Below are 21,509 nucleotides of genomic sequence, written 5' to 3'. Positions count from 1 at the left end.
TAGTGATTCTACATTATTTTACTGCACTGGAGGATAGTGAACGCAATGGGATATCTGGAGATATATTGTTGATGGAATTTGTTGTAAACAATATTACTCATGTAATTGTGTATTCACGAGAAATGAAAGATAGATACACATAGAACGTATTAAAGATCATAGTTGCAGAAAGATGATAGATGATAGAGATAAATGATGACTATGATAGATGAGAGATAGCAAGAAGGTAGATTGTCAGATGATAGATGATAGATACATAGAGGAAAAGTAAGTAGTAGAGATAAGTAGATATAATGCAGTTGCCCAATTTAAAAAAGGTATGTGCACCCCCTTGTTTATCGCAGCACTATTCACAGTAGCGGATCCGTCTCCATTAAAAGTTGAATGGATACAGCAGAAGTGGTATATATAAACAATTATTTGCCTTTCACCCATAAGAAGAAAACAAATACTCCCATTTGTGACAACATAGATGAAAGAACGGGGTTTTATGTTCAATGAAATAAGATAGGAGGGCAAGTATCAAACGATAAGGCCAATCTGTGCAGATAGAGAAGCCGGAAAGAACTGAAGGAGCAAAAGAGGGGCAGACACACAGAGCCCAAGAATGAACTACCAGTTACCAAAGGAAAAACGACTAGGGTGGACATGGGAGAATGGAGGTATAACAGTGGGAAGGGAAAGGATGCATTATAATTAGCACATGTTATGTTTTTGTGGGTGCGTGGTGAGGGTTTAACCAAACAGTGAAGACAGGCAGTGAATCTAGAGTACATTGCTCTGTTGATGGAAGTGACTGCAGTGGGGCATTGGGAAGAATTTCGAGACAGGTGGAGTCTAGAAAATCTCATGTTATACTTTTACTTATAGATTAATAATAAGTAAATAAAGAATAAATTAATTAAAGAATCCAATAAAACCAATGAATCTGCCCAGCTAATAAAGACATATATATCCCTATGATAATCAGACTGCTATTCAAAGAAACCGAGCTAATTGGACATCAATAGATTAATGGCTATAGAAGATGTGGTACATATACAGAAAGGAACATTACTCAGCCATCTGAAGAAAACAAATCCTAGCATTTGCTACATCATGGATAGCGCTAGAGCATATTATGCTCAGTGAAATAAGTGAGGAAGAGAAGAAATGTATCATATGATTTAACACATGCATGGAGACGAAGAGCCAAGATAAAACTGTAGGAGTAAAACATCATCCGAGTCACAGAAATGAAAATTGGACTAAGAGATTCCAAAGGGAATGGATCTGTGATGGATAGGAGAGAATGGATGGTGGAAGTAGGGGTAAAGAAAGCGTGCTATATGATTTCCATGAATACTGCAGATGGGCCTTGTGGGGATGGCTGTACAAAACACGGAAGACAAGTAGTGATTCTACAGTATCTTACTATGCTCACGGAGTGTGACTGCAAATGAGAATCCTTCAGTTCTTTGTGATGGGCCGGTCCTAGCACACATAATTTTATTCATGTTCTTGTAGACTAATGAGATATAATTAAATGAACGAATGCATAAAATAAATGCAGAGTAACAGAGAACGCAGCAGCCAGTTTAAAGGAGACGTGTGCACACCTATGTTATTTACCACAATGATAACAATAGTGAAGCTAAGTATTAATCAGCAAATGAAGAGTGAGATATTATTCAGATATATGACTAAATCAAACCCTTCCATTTACAACAACATGGATGGAGATACAGAGGATTATGCTCAGTGAAATGAGCGGTGGATAGTGGGAAAATTGGCAAATGATTTCACTCACAAGCAGAGTATTAAAAAAAGAAATAAAACGAAGAAACCAAAACTGTAGAAGCCACGCTGAAAAGAATAGACTAATGTTTACCAAAGGAAAGAGACTATTCCGGTTGTGTTATAGTGGAGGGATAAGAAGGACTGGGGGTTAGAAATGGTGAATATAATACGTGTACATAGTGTTGGGCTGGGGAACGTGGAGGACTGCACATCACAGAGAAGACTAGTGATTCTACATTATTTTACTGCACTGGAGGATAGTGAACGCAATGGGATATCTGGGGATATATTTTTGATGGTATTTGTAGTAAACAATAGTACTCATGTAATTGTGTATTCATGAGAAATAAAAGATAGATACACATAGAACGTATTAAAGATCATAGTTGCGGAAAGATGATAGGTGATAGAGGTAAATGATGACTATGATAGATGAGAGATAGCAAGAAGGTAGATGGTCAGATGATAGATGATAGATACATAGAGGAAAAGTAATTAGTATAGATAAGTAGATATAATGCAGTAGCCCAATTTAAAAAAGGTATGTGCACGCCCTTGTTTATCGCAGCACTATGCACAGTAGCGTGTCCGTCTCCATCAGAAGTTGAATGGATACAGAAGAAGTGGTATATATAAACAATTAATTGCTTTTCACCCATAAAAAGAAAACAAATCCTCCCATTTGTGACAACATAAATGAAAGAACGGTGTTTTATGTACAAAGAATTAAGATAGGAGGACGAGTATCAAACGATATGACCAATCTGTGCAGATAGAGAAGCCGGAAAGAACTGAAGGAGCAAAATAGTGGCAGACACACAGAGCCCAAGAATGAACTACCAGTTACCAAAGGAAAAACGACTAGGGTGGACATGGGAGAATGGAGGGATAACAGTGAAAAGGGAAATGAAGCATTATAGTTAGCACATGTAATGTTTTTGTGGGTGCGTGGTGAGTGCTTAACCAAAAAGTGAAGACAGGCAGTGAATATAGTGTACATTCCACTGTTGATGGAAGTGACTGCAGTGGGGCATTGGGAAGAATTTCGAGACAGGTGGAGTCTAGAAAATCTCATGTTATACTTTTACTTATAGATTAATAATAAGTAAATATAGAATAAACTAATTAAAGAATTCAATAAAACCAATGAATCTGCCCAGCTAATAAAGACATATATATCACTATGATAATCAGACTACTATTCAAAGAAACTGAGCTAATTGGACATTAATAGACTAATGGCTATAGAAGATGTGGTATATATATAGAAAGGAACATTACTCAGCCATCAGAAGAAAACAAATCCTAGCATTTGCTACATCATGGATGGCGCTAGAGCATATTATGCTCAGTGAAATAAGTGAGGAAGAGAAGAAATGTATCATATGATTTATCACATGCGTGGAGTCGAAGAGCCAAGATAAAACTGAAGGAGAAAAACATCAGCAGATTCACAAAACACAAGTTTGGAGTAACAGTTACCAAGGGGAAGAGAGTGGCGTTGTTACATATGAAAGCAAGGAGAAGGTAGGCATAATGATTAGCATTATTATTGTGGATTGGGGGAGATGGAATCTACAGTATCTTACTATGCTCATGGACAGTGACTTCAGGGACGTAACTGGGTTGATCTTGGTTATACTGTGGGTCTTGTAAAATTAATGATTCTCATGTAATTTTAGATTAATTATTAAAGAATTAATAAAGGAATATATGAATAAATATAAAAAAACAAATCTATAAATATATAAACAGAATGCAGCAGCCCATGTTAAAGACGAAAATTGCACCCATATGTTTCTCACTGAAGTATTGACAATAGCCAAGCTAAATGTCCATTAGTAAATGGGACGTAGAATAATGTTCAGCCATACGAAGAAAGCAATTCTTACCATTTACAAAAAATGGATATAACTTGTGGGTATTGTTCTCAGTGAAATAAGCCACGAAGAGAAAGTCAAGTGGCAATTGATGTTACCCTACTGTGGAGAGTTAGAAAAAAAGAGAAATAGTGAAGGAACAAGACAGTGGCAGGTTCAATGAACTGAAGAGTGGACTAATGGTTACCAAGGAGAAAGAGAAAGAGGGGAATGGCTTGAAAGGGAGGAATGAGAGGTAAAATGGGGCAATACGTGTAGCACACATATGTGCAGAGGGTGTGGGCACGAGGAAGGCAGTACAACAGCAAAGAACAGTAGAGGTACTACAGTGAATTAAGAGGCTCGTGGACAGTGACACTTATGCTGTATAACGTGTGGATTTGAAAATGGGGTTTGTCTAATTACCATAATTTCGCTAAGGTAACTGTGTGGAATTGATGCCAAAATCAAAAGAAACAAGCAGTATCTTGGATCTCTTTTCTTTTCCTCTGAACCTGTCAAGGTGGACAACGCCCATCTTACCAAAGTCCAAATCCGTGCAGGGTAGCATGCTCTGAAGTGAGAACCAGCTAATCTGAGCTTACATATCCTGTATCTATGAATGAGGCGCACTGTGACATCATGGAATCTCCAGGCAACAAGGCTGTTCCTGCAAACTACTCTAGCACATGTTGGGCAGAGCTCAGCCGTGTGGAGCTGCAACATCTTAGAAACATAACTTCTTCTGGCCTACATATATAAGTAAAATGATGTCACTCATCATTGGAATATAAGAAAAAAGAAAAAGCTGAAGGAGAAAAACAGCGGTGTCACAGAACATAAGAATAGATTCACAGTTACCAAAGGGAAAGAGACAGAGAAGGATGGTTGGAAATGGAGGGGAAAGGATGTGTGGAAGAAAGGGAGCATTTCAGTTAACATATATAATGTGGGAACGGATGCACGTGGAGTGCTGTCCAACAGAGAAGACAACTAGCAATACTACAGTACATTGTTATGGTGATGGAAGTGACTGCACGGGCGTTTTTAGTGAAACGAAGAAATGGGGGTTTAGGAAATATGTTACACATACAATTGCAGATTAACGGTGAACAAACAAATCAATAATAAAAACATGTCAATAAATCCATTCTTGCAGACAAGTTAAAAAAGGCAAATACATCCACGGGTTTTTCAGCAGTAAGCAAAGGAGCCCAGGTAACTTTCCATCAGTAGATTAATGAGTAAAGAATTTGTGGTATATATTCACAGTTGAATATTACTCAGCCATATTATGACATTAAATCCTAACATTTGTAAAAACTCGGAAGGTGCAGGAGGGCACAATAATCATGATATAAGAGGTGTAGAAAGACAAGTGTCAAGTGACTTGAGCCACCTGTGGAGATGTAGGAAAAAGAAAAACTGAAGGAGCAAAACATCATCCAATTCACAGAAATGAAATTTGGACTAAGAGATTCCAAAGGGAAAGTATCTGTGATGGATAGGAGAGAATGGATGGTGGAAGTAGGGGTAAAGAAAGCGTGCTATATGATTTCCATGAATACTGCAGATGGGCCTTGTGGGGATGGCTGTACAAAACACGGAAGACAAGTAGTGATTCTACAGTATCTTACTATGCTCACGGAGTGTGACTGCAAATGAGAATCCTGGAGTTCTTTGTGATGGGCCGGTCCTAGCACACATAATTTTATTCATGTACTTGTAGACTAATGAGATATAATTAAATGAACGAATGCATAAAAGCAATGCAGAGTAACAGAGAAAGCAGCAGCCAGTTTAAAGGAGACGTTTGCACACCTATGTAATTTACCACAATGATAACAATAGTGAAGCTAAGTATCCATCAGCAAATGAAGAGTGGGATATTATTCATATATATGACTAAAACAAACCCTGCCATTTACAACAACATGGATTGAAATACAGAGGATTATGCTCAGTGAAATAAGCGGTGGAGAGTGCGAAAATTGGCAAATGATTTCACTCACAAGCAGAAAATTAAAAAAAGAAATAAAATGAAGAAACCAAAACTGTAGAAGCCACGCTGAAGAGAAGAATGGACTAATGTTTACAAAAGGAAAGAGACTGGGCCGGTTGTATTATAGTGGAGGGATAAGAAGGCCTGGGGATTAGAAATGGTGAATTAGAATAAGTGTACACAGTGTTGGGCTGGGGAACGTGGAGGACTGCACGTCACAGAGAAGACTAGTGATTCTACATTACTTTACTGCACTGGAGGATAGTGAACGCAATGGGACATCTGGGGATATAATGTTGATGGAAGTTGTAGTAAACAATATTACTCATGTAATTGTGTATTCATGAGAAATAAAAGATAGGTACACATAGAACGTATTAAAGATCATAGTTGCAGAAAGATGATAGATGATAGGGATAAATGATGACTATGATAGATGAGAAATAGCAAGAAGGTAGATTGTCAGATGATAGATGATAGATACATAGAGGAAAAGTAAGTAGTATAGATAAGTAGATATAATGCAGTAGCCCAATTTAAAACTGGTATATTCACCCCCTTGTTTATCGCAGCACTATTCACAGTAGCGGATCCGTCTCAATCAGAATTTGAATGGATACAGAAGAAGTGGTATATATAAACAATTAATTGCCTTTCACCCATAGGAAGAAAACAAATCCTCCCATTTGTGACAACATAGATGAAAGAACGGGGTTTTATGTTCAATGAAATAAGATAGGAGGACAAGTATCAAACAATATGACCAATCTGTGCAGATAGAGAAGCCGTAAAGAACTGAAGGAGCAAAATAGTGGCAGACACACAGAGCCCAAGAATGAGCTACCAGTTACCAAAGGAAAAACGACTAGGGTGGACATGGGAGAATGGAGGGATAACAGTGGGAAGGGAAAGGATGCATTATAATTAGCACATGTAGTGTTTCTGTGGGTGCGTAGTGAGGGCTCAACCAAACAGTGAAGACAGGAAGTGAATATAGAGTACATTGCTCTGTTGATGGAAGTGACTGCAGTGGGGCATTGGGAAGAATTTCGAGACAGGTGGAGTCTAGAAAATCTCATGTTATACTTTTCCTTATAGATTAATAGTAAGTAAATATAGACTAAACTAATTAAAGAATCTAAAAAAACCAATGAATCTGCCCAGCTAATAAAGACATATATATCCCTATGATAATCAGACTACTATTCAAAGAAACCGGGCTAATTGGACATCAATAGATTAATGGCTATAGAAGATGTGATACATATACAGAAAGGAACATTACTCAGCCATCAGAAGAAAACAAATCCTAGCATTTGCTACATCATGGAGGGCGCTATAGCATATTATGCTCAGTGAAATAAGTGAGGAAGAGAAGAAATGTATCATACGATTTATCACATGCGTGGAGACGAAGTGCCAAGATAAAACTGACGGAGCAAAACATCAGCAGATTCACAAAACACAAGTTTGGAGTAACAGTTACCAAGGGGAAGAGAGTGGCGTTGTTACATATGAAAGCAAGGAGAAGGTAGGCATAATGATTAGCATTATTATTGTGGATTGGGGGAGATGGAATCTACAGTATCTTACTATGCTCATGGACAGTGACTTCAGGGACGTAACTGCTTTGTTCTTGGTTATACTGTGGGTCTTGTAAAATTAATGATTCTCATGTAATTTTAGATTAATTATTAAAGAATTAATAAAGGAATATATGAATAAATATAAAAAAACAAATCTATAAATATATAAACAGAATGCAGCAGCCAATGTTAAAAACCAAAATTGCACCCATATGTTTCTCACTGAAGTATTGACAATAGCCAAGCTAAATGTCCATCAGTAAATGGGACGTAGAATATTATTCAGATATACGAAGAAAGCAATTCTTACCATTTACAAAAACATGGATGGAACTTGTGGGTATTGTTCTCAGTGAAATAAGCCACGAAGAGAAAGTCAAGTGACAATTGATGTTACTCTACTGTGGAGAGTTAGAAAAAAAGAGAAATAGTGAAGGAACAAGACAGTGGCAGGTTCAATGAACTGAAGAGTGGACTAATGGTTACCAAGGGGAAAGTGAAAGAGGGGAATGGCTTGAAAGGGAGGAATGAGAGGAAAAATGGGGCATTACACGTAGCACACATATGTGGAGAGGGTGTGGGCAAGAGGAAGGCAGTACAACAGCAAAGAACAGTAGAGCTACTACAGTGCATTAAGGGGCTCGTGGACAGTGACACTAATGCTGTATAACGTGTGGAGATGAAAATGGGGTTTGTCTAATTACCATAATTGTGCTAACGTATCTGTGTGGTATTGATGCCAAAATCAAAAAAACAAGCAGTATCTTGGATCTCTTTTCCTTTTCCTCTGAACCTGTCAAGGTGGTCAGCGCCCATCTTACCAAAGTCCAACTCCGTGCAGGGTAGCATGCTGTGAAGTGAGAACCAGCTAATCTGTGCTAACATATCCTGTCTCTATGAAAGAGGCACACTGTGACATCATGGAATCTCCAGGCAACAAGTCTGTTCCTGCAAACTCCACTAGCACATGTTGGGCAGACCTCAGCCTTGTGGAGCTGCCACATCTTAGAAACGTAACTTGTTCTAGCATACATATATAAGTTAAATGATGTCACTCATCATTGGAATATAAGAAAAAAGAAAAAGCTGAAGGAGAAAAACAGCGGTGTCACAGAACATAAGAATAGATTCACAGTTACCAAAGGGAAAGAGAGAAGGATTTTTGGAAATGGATGGGAAAGGATGTGTGGAAGAAATGGAGCATTTCAGTTAGCATATATAATGTGGGAATGGATGCACTTGGAGTGCTGTCCAACCGAGAAGACAAGTAGCAATACTTCAGTACATTGTTATGGTGATGGAAGTGACTGCACGGGCGTTTTGGGTGAAACGAGGAAATGGGGGTCCAGGAAATACGTTACCCATACAATTGCACATTAACGGTGAACAAACAACTCAATAATAAACACATATCAATAAATCCATTGCAGCAGACAAGTTAAAAAAGGCACATACATCCACGGGTTTATCAGCAGTAAGCACAGTAGCCCAGGTAACTTTCCATCAGTAGATTAATGAGTAAAGAATTTGTGGTACATATTCACAGTTGAATATTACTCAGCCATAAGATGACAATAAATTTTAACATTTGTAAAAACTCGGAATTGCACGAGGGCACTATACTCATGACATAAGAGGTGGAGAAAGACAAGTGTCAAGTGACTTGAGCCATCTGGGGTGATGTAGGAAAAAGAAAAACGGAAGGAGCAAAACATCATCCGATTCACAGAAATGAAAATTGGTCTAAGAGATTCCAAAGGGAAAGGATCTGTGATGGATAGGAGAGAATGGATGGTGGAAGTAGGGTAAAGAAAGAGTGCTATATGATTTCCATGAATACTGCAGATGGGCATTGTGGGGATGGCTGTACAAAACACGGAAGACAAGTAGTGATTCTACAGTATCTAACTATGCTCACAGAGTGTGACTGCAAATGAGAATCCTGGAGTTCTTTGTGATGGGCCGGTCCTAGCACACATAATTTTATTCATGTTCTTGTAGACTAATGAGATATAATTAAATGAACGAATGCATAAAATAAATGCAGAGTAACAGAGAAAGCAGCAGCCAGTTTAAAGGAGACGTTTGCACACCTATGTTATTTACCACAATGATAACAATAGTGAAGCTAAGTATCCTTCAGCAAATGAAGAGTGGGATATTTTTCAGATATATGACTAAAACAAACCCTGCCATTTACAACAACATGGATGGAGATACAGAGGATTATGCTCAGTGAAATAAGCGGTGGAGAGTGGGAAAATTGGCAAGTGATTTCACTCACAAGCAGAGAATTAAAAAAAGAAATAAAATGAAGAAACCAAAACTGCAGAAGCCACGATGAAGAGAAGAATGGACTAATGTTTAAAAAAGGAAAGAGACTGGCCGGTTGTATTACAGAGGAGGGATAAGAAGGACTGGGTGTTAGAAATGGTGATTTAGAATAAGTGTACATAGTGTTGGGCTGGGGAACGTGGAGGACTGCACGTCACAGAGAAGACTAGTGATTCTACATTATTTTACTGCACTGGAGGATAGTGAACGCAATTGGATATCTGGGGATATATTGTTGATGGAAGTTGTAGTAAACAATATTACTCATGTAATTGTGTATTCATGAGAAATAAAAGATAGATACACTTAGAACGTATTAAAGATCATAGTTGCAGAAAGATGATAGATGATAGAGATAAATGATGACTATGATAGATGAGAGATAGCAAGAAGGTAGATTGTCAGATGATAGATGATAGATACATAGAGTAAAAGTAAGTAGTATAGATAAGTAGATATAATGGAGAAGCCCAATTTAAAAAAGGTATGTGCACTCCCTTGTTTATCGCAGCACTATTCACAGTAGCGGGTCCGTCTTCATCAGAAGTTGAATGGATACAGCAGAAGTGGTATATATAAACAATTAATTGCCTTCCACCCATAAGAAGAAAACAAATCTTCCCATTTGTGACAACATAGATGAAAGAACGGGGTTTTTTCTTCAATGAAATGAGATAGGAGGGCAAGTATCAAACGATATGACCAATCTGTGCAGATAGAGAAGCCGGAAAGAAATGAAGGAGCAAAATAGTGGCAGACACACCGAGCCCAAGAATGAACTACCAGTTACCAAAGGAAAAACGACTAGGGTGGACATGGGAGAATGGAGGGACAACATTGGGAAGGGAAAGGATCCATAATAATTAGCACATGTAATGTTTTTGAGGGTGCGTAGTGACTGCTTAACCAAACAGTGAAGACAGGCTGTGAATCTAGAGTACATTGCTCTGTTGATGGATGTCAGTGCAGTGGGGCATTGGGAAGAATTTCGAGACAGGTGGAGTCTAGAAAATCTCATGTTATACTTTTACTTATAGATTAATAATAAGTAAATAAAGAATAAACTAATTAAAGAATCCAATAAAACCAATGAAACTGCCAAGCTAATAGACATATATATCCCTATGATAATCAGGCTACTATTCAAAGAAACCGAGCTAATTGGACATCAATAGATTAATGTACATAGAAGATGTGGTACACATACAGAAAGGAACATTACTCAGCCATCAGAAGAAAACAAATCTTAGCATTTGCTACGTCATGGATGGCGCTAGAGCATATTATGCTCAGTGAAATAAGTGAGGAAGAGAAGAAATGTATCATATGATTTAACACATGCGTGGAGACGAAGTGCCAAGGTAAAACTGAAGGAGCAAAACATCAGCAGATTAACAAAACACAAGTTTTGAGTAACAGTTACCAAGGGTAAGAGAGTGGCGTTGTTACATATGAAAGCAAGGAGAAGGTAGGCATAATGATTAGCATTATTAATGTGGATTGGGGGAGATGGAATCTACAGTATCTTACTATGCCCATGGACAGTGACTTCAGGGACGTAACTGGGTTGATCTTGGTTATAGTGTGGGTCTTGTAAAATTAATGATTCTCATGTAATTTTAGATTAATTATTAAAGAATTAATAGAGAGGGGCGGAATATGGCGGCGTGAGTAGAGCAGCGGAAATCTCCTCCCAAAACAACATATATCTATGAAAATATAACAAAGACAACCCTTCCTAGAATAAAGATCAGAGGACAGAGGACAATATCCAGACCACATCCACACCTGAGAGAACCCAGCGCCTCGCGAAGGGTGTAAGATACAAGCCCCGGCACCGCGGGAGCCGAGCGCCCCTCCCCCCAGCTCCCGGCGGGAGAAGAGCAGGCAGAGCGGGAGGGAGACCGAGCCCAGGGCTGCCGAACACCCAGCCCCAGCCATCCGGGCCAGTGTGCAGGGCCCTCGATACTGGGAAAACAGGGCAGCAAGAACAGTGAGCAGGCACTGGAGGCTGGGCGACAGAGGACATAAGAAAAGAGCGCGACCATATTTTTTTTTTTTTGCATTTTTGCTGCTTTGTTATGGCGAGCGCTTTTTGGAAGTCTTAAAGGGACAGGGACCCCAATATTAGGGAAACAGGGCAGAAAGACCGGTGAGCAGAGGCCTGAGGCTGGCACCGGAGAATAAAGAAAAACGAACGACCACCTTTTTTTTTTTTTAATTAAAAATTTTTTTTTTTTAATTGAAAAAATTTTTTTTTCTTGTTTTTTTTGTGGTCGTTGTTTTGTTTTGGCGGTGCTTTTTGGAAGTCTTAAAGGGGCAGGGCGGGCCACTTAATCCAGAGGTAGGGAATCCCGGATTTCTGGGCACCCTAACCCCTGGGCTGCAGGGAGCAGGGAGGCCCCTTACGGAGATAAATAGCCTCCCAGCAGCTCCTGCTCCAACGCGACTCCACCATTTTGGAGTAGCTGCCCGAGCCAGGCCACGCCCACAGCAACAGCGGAGATTAACTCCATAGCAGCCGGGCAGGAAGCAGAAACCCTGTCTGCGCGCAGCTGCGCAGCACAAGCCACTAGAGGTCGCTGTTCTCCCAGGAGAGGAGGGCCACAAACCAACAAGAAAGGAAGTCCTTCCAGCCGTCACTCGTCCCAGTTCTGCAGACTATTCCTATCACCATGAAAAGGCAAAGCTACAGGCAGACAAAGATCACAGAGACAACACCAGAGAAGGAGACAGACCTAACCAGTCTTCCTGACAAAGAATTCAAAAAAAGAATCATAAACATGCTGACAGAGATGCAGAGAAATACGCAAGAAAAATGGGATGAAGTCCGGAAAGAGATCACAGATGCCAGAAAGGAGATCGCAGAAATGAAACAAACTCTGGAAGGGTTTATAAGCAGAATGGATAGAATGCAAGAGGCCATTGATGGAATTGAAATCAGAGAACAGGAACGCATGGAAGCTGACATAGAGAGAGACAAAAGGATCTCCAGGAATGAAGCAATATTAAGAGAACTGTGTGACCAATCTAAAAGGAGCAATATCCGTATTATAGGGGTCCCAGAAGAAGAAGAGAGAGGCAAAGCGATGGAAAGTATCTTAGAATAAATAATTGCTGAAAACTTCCCCACACTGGGGGAGGAAGTAATCAAACAGACCACGGAAATACACAGAACCCCAAACAGAAAGGATCCAAGAAGGGCAACACCAAGACACATAATAATTAAAATGGCAAAGATCAAGGACAAGGAAAGAGTGTTAAAGGCAGCTAGAGAGAAAAAGGTCACCTATAAAGGGAAACCCATCAGGCTAACGTCAGATTTCTCAACAGAAACCCTACAGGCCAGAAGAGAATGGCATGATATATTTAATACAATGAAACAGAAGGGCCTTGAACCAAGGATACTGTATCCAGCACGACTATCATTCAAATATGACGGTGGGAATAAACAATTCCCAGACAAACAAAAGCTGAGGGAATTTGCTTTCCACAAACCACCTCTACAGAACATCTTACAGGGACTGCTCTAGATGGGAGCACTCCTAGAAAGAGCACAGCACAAAACACCCAACATATGAAGAATCGAGGAGGAGGAACAAGAAGGGAGAGAAGAAAAGAATCTCCAGACAGTGTATATAACAGCTCAATAAGCGAGCTAAGTTAGGCAGTAAGATACTAAAGAGGCTAACCTTGAACCTTTGGTAACCACGAATTTAAAGCCTGCAATGGCAATAAGTACATATCTTTCAATAGTCACCCTAAATGTTAATGGGTTGAATGCACCAATCAAAAGACACAGAGTAACAGAATGGATAAAAAAGCAAGACCCATCTATATGCTGCTTACAAGAAACTCACCTCAAACCCAAAGACATGTACAGACTAAAAGTCAAGGGATGGAAAAACATATTTCAAGCAAACAACAGTGAGAAGAAAGCAGGGGTTGCAGTACTAATATCAGACAAAATAGACTTCAAAACAAAGAAAGTAACAAGAGATAAAGAAGGACACTACATAATGATAAAGGGCTCAGTCAAACAAGAGGATATAACCATTCTAAATATATATGCACCCAACACAGGAGCACCAGCATATGTGAAACAAATACTAACAGAACTAAAGGGGGATATAGACTGCAATGCATTCATTCTAGGAGACTTCAACACACCACTCACCCCAAAGGATAGATCCACTGGGCAGAAAATAAGTAAGGACACGGAAGCACTGAACAACACAGTAGAGCAGATGGACCTAATAGACATCTATAGAACTCTACATCCAAAAGCACCGGGATATACATTCTTCTCAAGTGCACATGGAACATTCTCCAGAATAGACCACATACTAGGCCACAAAAAGAGCGTCAGAAAATTCCAAAACATTGAAATCCTACCAACCAACTTCTCAGACCACAAAGGCATAAAACTAGAAATAAACTGTACAAAGAAAGCAAAGAGGCTCACGAACACATGGAGGCTTAACAACACGCTAATAAATAATCAATGGATCAATGACCAAATCAAAATGGAGATCCAGCAATATATGGAAACAAATGACAACAACAACACTAAGCCCCACCTTCTGTGGGTCGCAGCAAAAGCAGTCTTAAGAGGAAAGTATATAGCAATCCAAGCATATTTAAAAAAGGAAGAGCAATCCCAAATGAATGGTCTAATGTCACAATTATCGAAATTGGAAAAAGAAGAACAGATGAGGCCTAAGGTCAGCAGAAGGAGGGACATAATAAAGATCAGAGAAGAATTAAATAAAATTGAGAAGAATAAAACAATAGCAAAAATCAATGAAACCAAGAGCTGGTTCTTCGAGAAAATAAACAAAATAGATAAGCCTCTAGCCAGACTTATTAAGAAGAAAAGAGAGTCAACACAAATCAACAGTATCAGAAACGAGAAAGGAAAAATCACGACGGACCCCACGGAAATGCAAAGAATTATTGGAGAATACTATGAAAACCTATATGCAAACAAGCTGGGAAACCTAGGAGAAATGGACAACTTCCTAGAAAAATATAACCTTCCAAGATTGACCCAGGAAGAAACAGAAAATCTAAACAGACCAATTACCAGCAACGAAATTGAAGAGGTAATCAAAAAACTACCAAAGAACAAAACCCCCGGGCCAGATGGATTTACCTCGGAATTTTATCAGACATACAGGGAAGACATAATAGCCATTCTCCTTAAAGTTTTCCAAAAAATAGAGGAGGAGGGGATACTCCCAAACTCATTCTATGAAGCTAATATCACCCTAATACCAAAACCAGGCAAAGACCCCACCAAAAAAGAAAACTACAGACCAATATCCCTGATGAACGTAGATGCAAAAATACTCAACAAAATATTAGCAAACCGAATTCAAAAATACATCAAAAGGATCATACACCATGACCAAGTGGGATTCATCCCAGGGATGCAAGGATGGTACAACATTCGAAAGTCCATCAACATCATCCACCACATCAACAAAAAGAAAGACAAAAACCACATGATCATCTCCATAGATGCTGAAAAAGCATTTGACAAAGTTCAACATCCATTCATGTTAAAAACTCTCAGCAAAATGGGAATAGAGGGCAAGTACCTCAACATAATAAAGGCCCTCTATGATAAACCCACAGCCAACATTATATTGAACAGCGAGAAGCTGAAAGCATTTCCTCTGAGATCGGGAACTAGACAGGGATGCCCACTCTCTCCACTGTTATTTAACATAGTACTGGAGGTCCTAGCCACGGCAATCAGACAAAATAAAGAAATACAAGGAATCCAGATTGGTAAAGAAGAAGTTAAACTGTCACTATTTGCAGATGACATGATACTGTACATAAAAAACCCTAAAGACTCCACCCCAAAACTACTAGAACTGATATCGGAATACAGCAAAGTTGCAGGATACCAAATCAACACACAGAAATCTGTGGCTTTCCTATATACTAACAATGAACCAACAGAGAGAGAAATCAGGAAAACAACTTCATTCACAATTGCATCAAAAAAAATAAAATACCTAGGAATAAACCTAACCAAAGAAGTGAAAGACTTATACTCTGAAAACTACAAGTCACTCTTAAGAGAAATTAAAGGGGACACTAACAGATGGAAACTCATCCCATGCTCGTGGCTAGGAAGAATTAATATCGTTAAAATGGCCATCCTGCCCAAAGCAATATACAGATTTAATGCAATCCCTATGAAACTACCAGCAACATTCTTCAATGAACTGGAACAAATAATTCAAAAATTCATATGGAAACACCAAAGACCCCGAATAGCCAAAGCAATCCTGAGAAAGAAGAATAAAGTAGGGGGGATCTCACTCCCCAACTTCAAGCTCTACTATAAAGCCATAGTAATCAAGACAATTTGGTACTGGCACAAGAGCAGAGCCACAGACCAATGGAACAGACTAGAGAATCCAGACATTAACCCAGACATATATGGTCAATTAATATTTGATAAATGAGCCATGGACATACAATGGCGAAATGACAGTCTCTTCAACAGGTGGTGCTGGCAAAACTGGACAGCTACATGTAGGAGAATGAAACTGGACCATTGTCTAACCCCATATACAAAAGTAAACTCAAAATGGATCAAAGACCTGAATGTAAGCCATGAAACCATTAAACTCCTGGAAGAAAACATAGGCGAAAACCTCTTAGACATAAACATGAGTGACCTCTTCTTGAACATATCTCCCCGGGCAAGGAAAACAACAGCAAAAATGAGTAAGTGGGACTATATTAAGCTGAAAAGCTTCTGTACAGCAAAAGACACCATCAATAGAACAAGAAGGATCCCTACAGTATGGGAGAATATATTTGAAAATGACACATCCGATAAAGGCTTGACGTCCAGAATATATAAGGAGCTCTCACGCCTCAACAAACAAAAAACAAATAACCCAATTAAAAAATGGGCAGAGGAACTGAACAGACAGTTCTCCAAAACAGAAATACAGATGGCCAACAGACACATGAAAAGATGCTCCACATCGCTAATTATCAGAGAAATGCAAATTAAAACTACAATGAGGTATCACCTCACACCAGTAAGGATGGCTTCCATCCAAAAGACAAACAACAACAAATGTTGGCGAGGCTTTGGGGAAAGGGGAACCCTCCTACACTGCTGGTGGGAATGTAAGTTAGATCAACCATTGTCGAAAGCAGTATGGAGGTACATCAAAATGCTCAAAACAGACTTACCATTTGACCCAGGAATTCCACTCCTAGGAATTTACCCTAAGAATGCAGCAATCAAGTTTGAGAAAGACAGATGCACCCCTATGTTTATTGCAGCACTATTTACAATAGCCAAGAATTGGAAGCAACCTAAATGTCCATCAATAGATGAATGGATAAAGAAGATGTGGTACATATACACAATGGAATACTACTCACCTATAAGAAAAGGGCAAATCCAAGCATTTGCAGCAACATGGATGGAGCTGGAGGGTATTATGCTCAGTGAAACAAGCCAAGCGGAGAAAGAGAAATACCAAATGATTTCACTTATCTGTGGAATATAAGAACAAAGGAAAAACTGAAGGAACAAAACAGCAGCAGAATCACAGAACTCAAGAATGGACTAACAGGTACCAAAGGGAAAGGGTCTGGGGAGGATGGGTGGGTAGGGAGGGATAAAGGGGGGAGAAGTAGGGGGGTATTAAGATTAACATGCATGGGGGGGTAGGAGAAAAGGGAGGGCTGTACAACACAGAGAAGGCAAGTAGTGATTCTACAACATTTTGCTATGCTGAAGGACAGTGACTGTAAAGGGGTTTATAGGGGAGACCTGGTATAGGGGAGACCCTAGTAAACATAATATTCGTCATGTAAGTGTAGATTAGTGATAGCAAAAAAAAAAAAAAAAAAGGCAGTTCCTGTGTGGTAACCTCCAACGAGTTCTATACAATGATATAAAGGGCATATAAAAGTGTAGGCAAAGGGTCTGTTTGTGTTTATACAGAGGATCAAAGCCTAATTGGGCTACCCCGAAAATGAACTAAGATACGATATGAAAAAGAACTTCCAACATCTGCACCCTCTGGAAGACTCATGCCAGAAGATGATCATCAAAAAACCCCAACAAAGATCCACGCACTGCTACAGCTGTAGATGCACTCATCCCACCAGTTCCTGGACCTGCCATGGGAATGAAGAAGGAGATATCTAAGCTGGCCTGTGCATACAGTAAAACAACAAAATTGGACTGGATCTATACTGTTGGAACTCAACCAAGAATTTGGAGAAGTACATATTGTAGCGCTCCAAAGTCTTACAACTACAAACTATTTATTGTTAAAAGAACATATGGCATGTGAACAGTCCCCAGGAATGGGTTGTTTTAATTTGTCTGATTTCTCTCAGACTGTTCAAGTTCATTTGGACAATATCCACCATATCATAGATAAGTTTTCACAAATGCCTAAGGTGCCTAACTGGTTTTCTTGGTTTCACTGCAGAGGGCTGGTAATTACAGATATGCTTTGGTTATGTAACTATACTCCTATTATGTTAATGTGTGTGTGCAATTTAAGTAGTAGCTTAAAACCTATACATGCTGAAGTTACTCTACAAGAAGATATATCAAAGAAATAATCAATCTTCCCATGTTTTCTTCCGCCTGCTACTTCTATAGCTTTTCTTCTTCCTTCCTAATTACAACCCTTAAATAGAATTTGTGCCTCATATCAAATTTACCAAGTATCATAATTTTTCCAAGTGGTAAAGATACCTCAAGACAAATGCTGGGCATAGAAGTCACAGGGCATAAATATGCAAAGAAGTAAAAAGCTAACTTTTTCAAACAATAAGGCTTCTCTCTCACTTACCAACTTCACATTTCCCTGTATGGCCCGGGAAGATGACTGGTTAGCCAGAGACGGGTAAGATTCCTCAAGGGAGGAACAACCTAAGACAGGCACAGTCGCAGGGGGGCCGTCAGGTGAGAAATTGGGGATCAACAGAGGTGAGGCTTAGAACCTCACCCCCCCGTTCTGAGAGAAATCTTCTGCATACGTGGATGTTTTATTGCCCTGGTCTAGCTTGGTTTAACACATAGTCTACAGGCACACACCTGATCATCTACATGTGCTCTCATACAACACTAAACTATGTTTTCTACCTTTATCTTGTATCTACCTACCACTTCAGCATTTTATTAAAAATAATAATAATAAAGAGAGAAATGTGGTATCCACATATAAATCAAGTATAAAAACCAAATCAGTATTCATATTTGAACTGACTGTTTATAGTCCATAATGCATGAGCAAAACCGAAAGTTTCTGTGATGACTGCCCTTTTACTGTTCACTATGTAACTTATTCATTATGTAAGAATTTGTTCTACATGTAAAAACTTGTTTGTTATGCCTCAGAAGATTGGAGACTGACAAAAGTTAGGCTTGGGGTGGAATAATGATTGTGCATTGAGCATTGACTCCCCTATACAGAATTTTATTGTCGTTAACAACCATTTGATCAATAAATATGAGAGATGCCCTCACAAAAAAAAAAAAGGACAGACTTCCAATGGTAAAATAAATTAGTAACCGGGATGTAATGTATAGCATAAGGAATATAGACAAGATATTGTAACAGCCTGGTAGGGTGATAGCTGGAACCTAGAATTATGTATATAAATGTTCTACCACTGTGTTGTACACTTGAAACTCATGTAATGTAATACTTTGTGTCAACTACCCTTCAATAAAAAATAACTATTAAAAAAAAAAAAAGAATTAATAAAGGAATATATGAATAAATATAAGAAAACAAATCTATAAATATATAAACAGAATGCAACAGCCTATGTTAAAAACGAAAATTGCTCCCATATGTTTCTCACTGAAATATTGACAATAGGCAAGCTAAATATCCATCAGTAAATGGGACGTAGAATATTATTCAGCCATACGAAGAAAGCAAATCTTACCATTTACAAAAACATGGATGGAACTTGTGGGTATTGTTCTCAGTGAAATAAGCCACGAAGAGAAAGTCAAGTGGCAATTGATGTTACTCTACTGTGGAGAGTTAGAAATAAAGAGAAATAGTGAAGGAACAAGACAGTGGCAGGTTCAATGAACTGAAGAGTGGACTAATGGTTACCAAGGAGAAAGTGAAAGAGGGGAATGGCTTGAAAGGGAGGAATGAGAGGTAAAATGGGGCATTACACGTAGCACACATATGTGGAGAGGGTACGGGCACGAGGAAGGCAGTACAACAGCAAAGAACAGTAGAGCTACTGCAGTGCATTAAGGGGCTCGTGGACAGTGACACTTATGCTGTATAAAGTGTGGATTTGAAAATGGGTTTGTCTAATTACCATAATTGCGCTAAGGTAACTGTGTGGTATTGATGCCAAAATCAAAAGAAACAAGCAGTATCTTGGATCTCTTTTCTTTTCCTCTGAACCTGTCAAGGTGGACAGCGCCCATCTTACCAAAGTCCAAATCCGTGCAGGGTAGCATGCTCTGAAGTGAGAACCAGCTAATCTGAGCTTACATATCCTGTCTCTATGAAAGAGGCGCACTGTGACATCATGGAATCTCCAGGCAACAAGGCTGTTCCTGCAAACTCCACTAGCACATGTTGGGCAGAGCTCAGCCGTGTGGAGCTGCAACATCTTAGAAACATAACTTCTTCTGGCTTACATATATAAGTAAAATGATGTCACTCATCATTGGAATATAAGAAAAAAGAAAAGGCTGAAGGAGAAAAACAGCGGTGTCACAGAACATAAGAATAGATTCACAGTTACCAAAGGGAAAGAGACAGAGAAGGATCGTTGGAAATGGAGGGGAAAGGATGTGTGGAAGAAAGGGAGCATTTCAGTTAACATATATAATGTGGGAACGGATGCACGTGGAGTGCTGTCCAACAGAGAAGACAACTAGCAATACTACAGTACATTTTTACGGTGATGGAAGTGACTGCACGAGCGTTTTGGGTGAAACGAGGAAATGGGGGTCCAGGAAATACGTTACCCATACAATTGCACATTAACGGTGAACAAACAATTCAATAATAAACACATATCCATAAATCCATTGGAGCAGACAAGTTAAAAAGGCACATACATCCACGGGTTTATCAGCAGTAAGCACAGTAGCCCACGTAACTTTCCATCAGTAGATTAATGAGTAAAGAATTTGTGGTACATATTCACAGTTGAATATTACTCAGCCATAAGATGACAGTAAATTTTAACATTTGTAAAAACTCGGAATTGCAGTAGGGCACTATACTCATGACATAAGAGGTGGAGAAAGACAAGTGTCAAGTGACTTGAGCCATCTGTGGAGATGTAGGAAAAAGAAAAACTGAAGGAGCAAAACATCATCCGATTCACAGAAATGAAAATTGGTCTAAGAGATTCCAAAGGGAAAGGATCTGTGATGGATAGGAGAGAATGGATGGTGGAAGTAGGGTAAAGAAAGAGTGCTATATGATTTCCATGAATACTGCAGATGGGCATAGTGGGGATGGCTGTACAAAACACGGAAGACAAGTAGTGATTCTACAGTATCTTACTATGCTCACGGAGTGTGAGTGCAAATGAGAATCCTGGATTTCTTTGTGATGGGCCGGTCCTAGCACACATAATTTTATTCATGTACTTGTAGCCTAATGAGATATAATGAAATGAACGAATGCATAAAATAAATGCAGAGTAACAGAGAAAGCAGCAGCCAGTTTAAAGGAGACGTGTGCACAACTATGTTATTTACCACAATGATAACAATAGTGAAGCTAAGTATCCATCAGCAAATGAAGAGTGGGATATTATTCAGATATATGACTAAAACAAACCCTGCCATTTGCAACAACATGGATGGAGATACAGAGGATTATGCTCAGTGAAATAAGCGGTGTAGAGAGAAAATTGGCAAATGATTTCACTCACAAGCAGAGTATT

The sequence above is a fragment of the Manis pentadactyla genome, chromosome Y (genome assembly GCF_030020395.1).
Source record: "Manis pentadactyla isolate mManPen7 chromosome Y, mManPen7.hap1, whole genome shotgun sequence".
Lineage (NCBI taxonomy): Eukaryota > Metazoa > Chordata > Mammalia > Pholidota > Manidae > Manis > Manis pentadactyla.
This window is presented reverse-complemented; position numbering follows the sequence as displayed.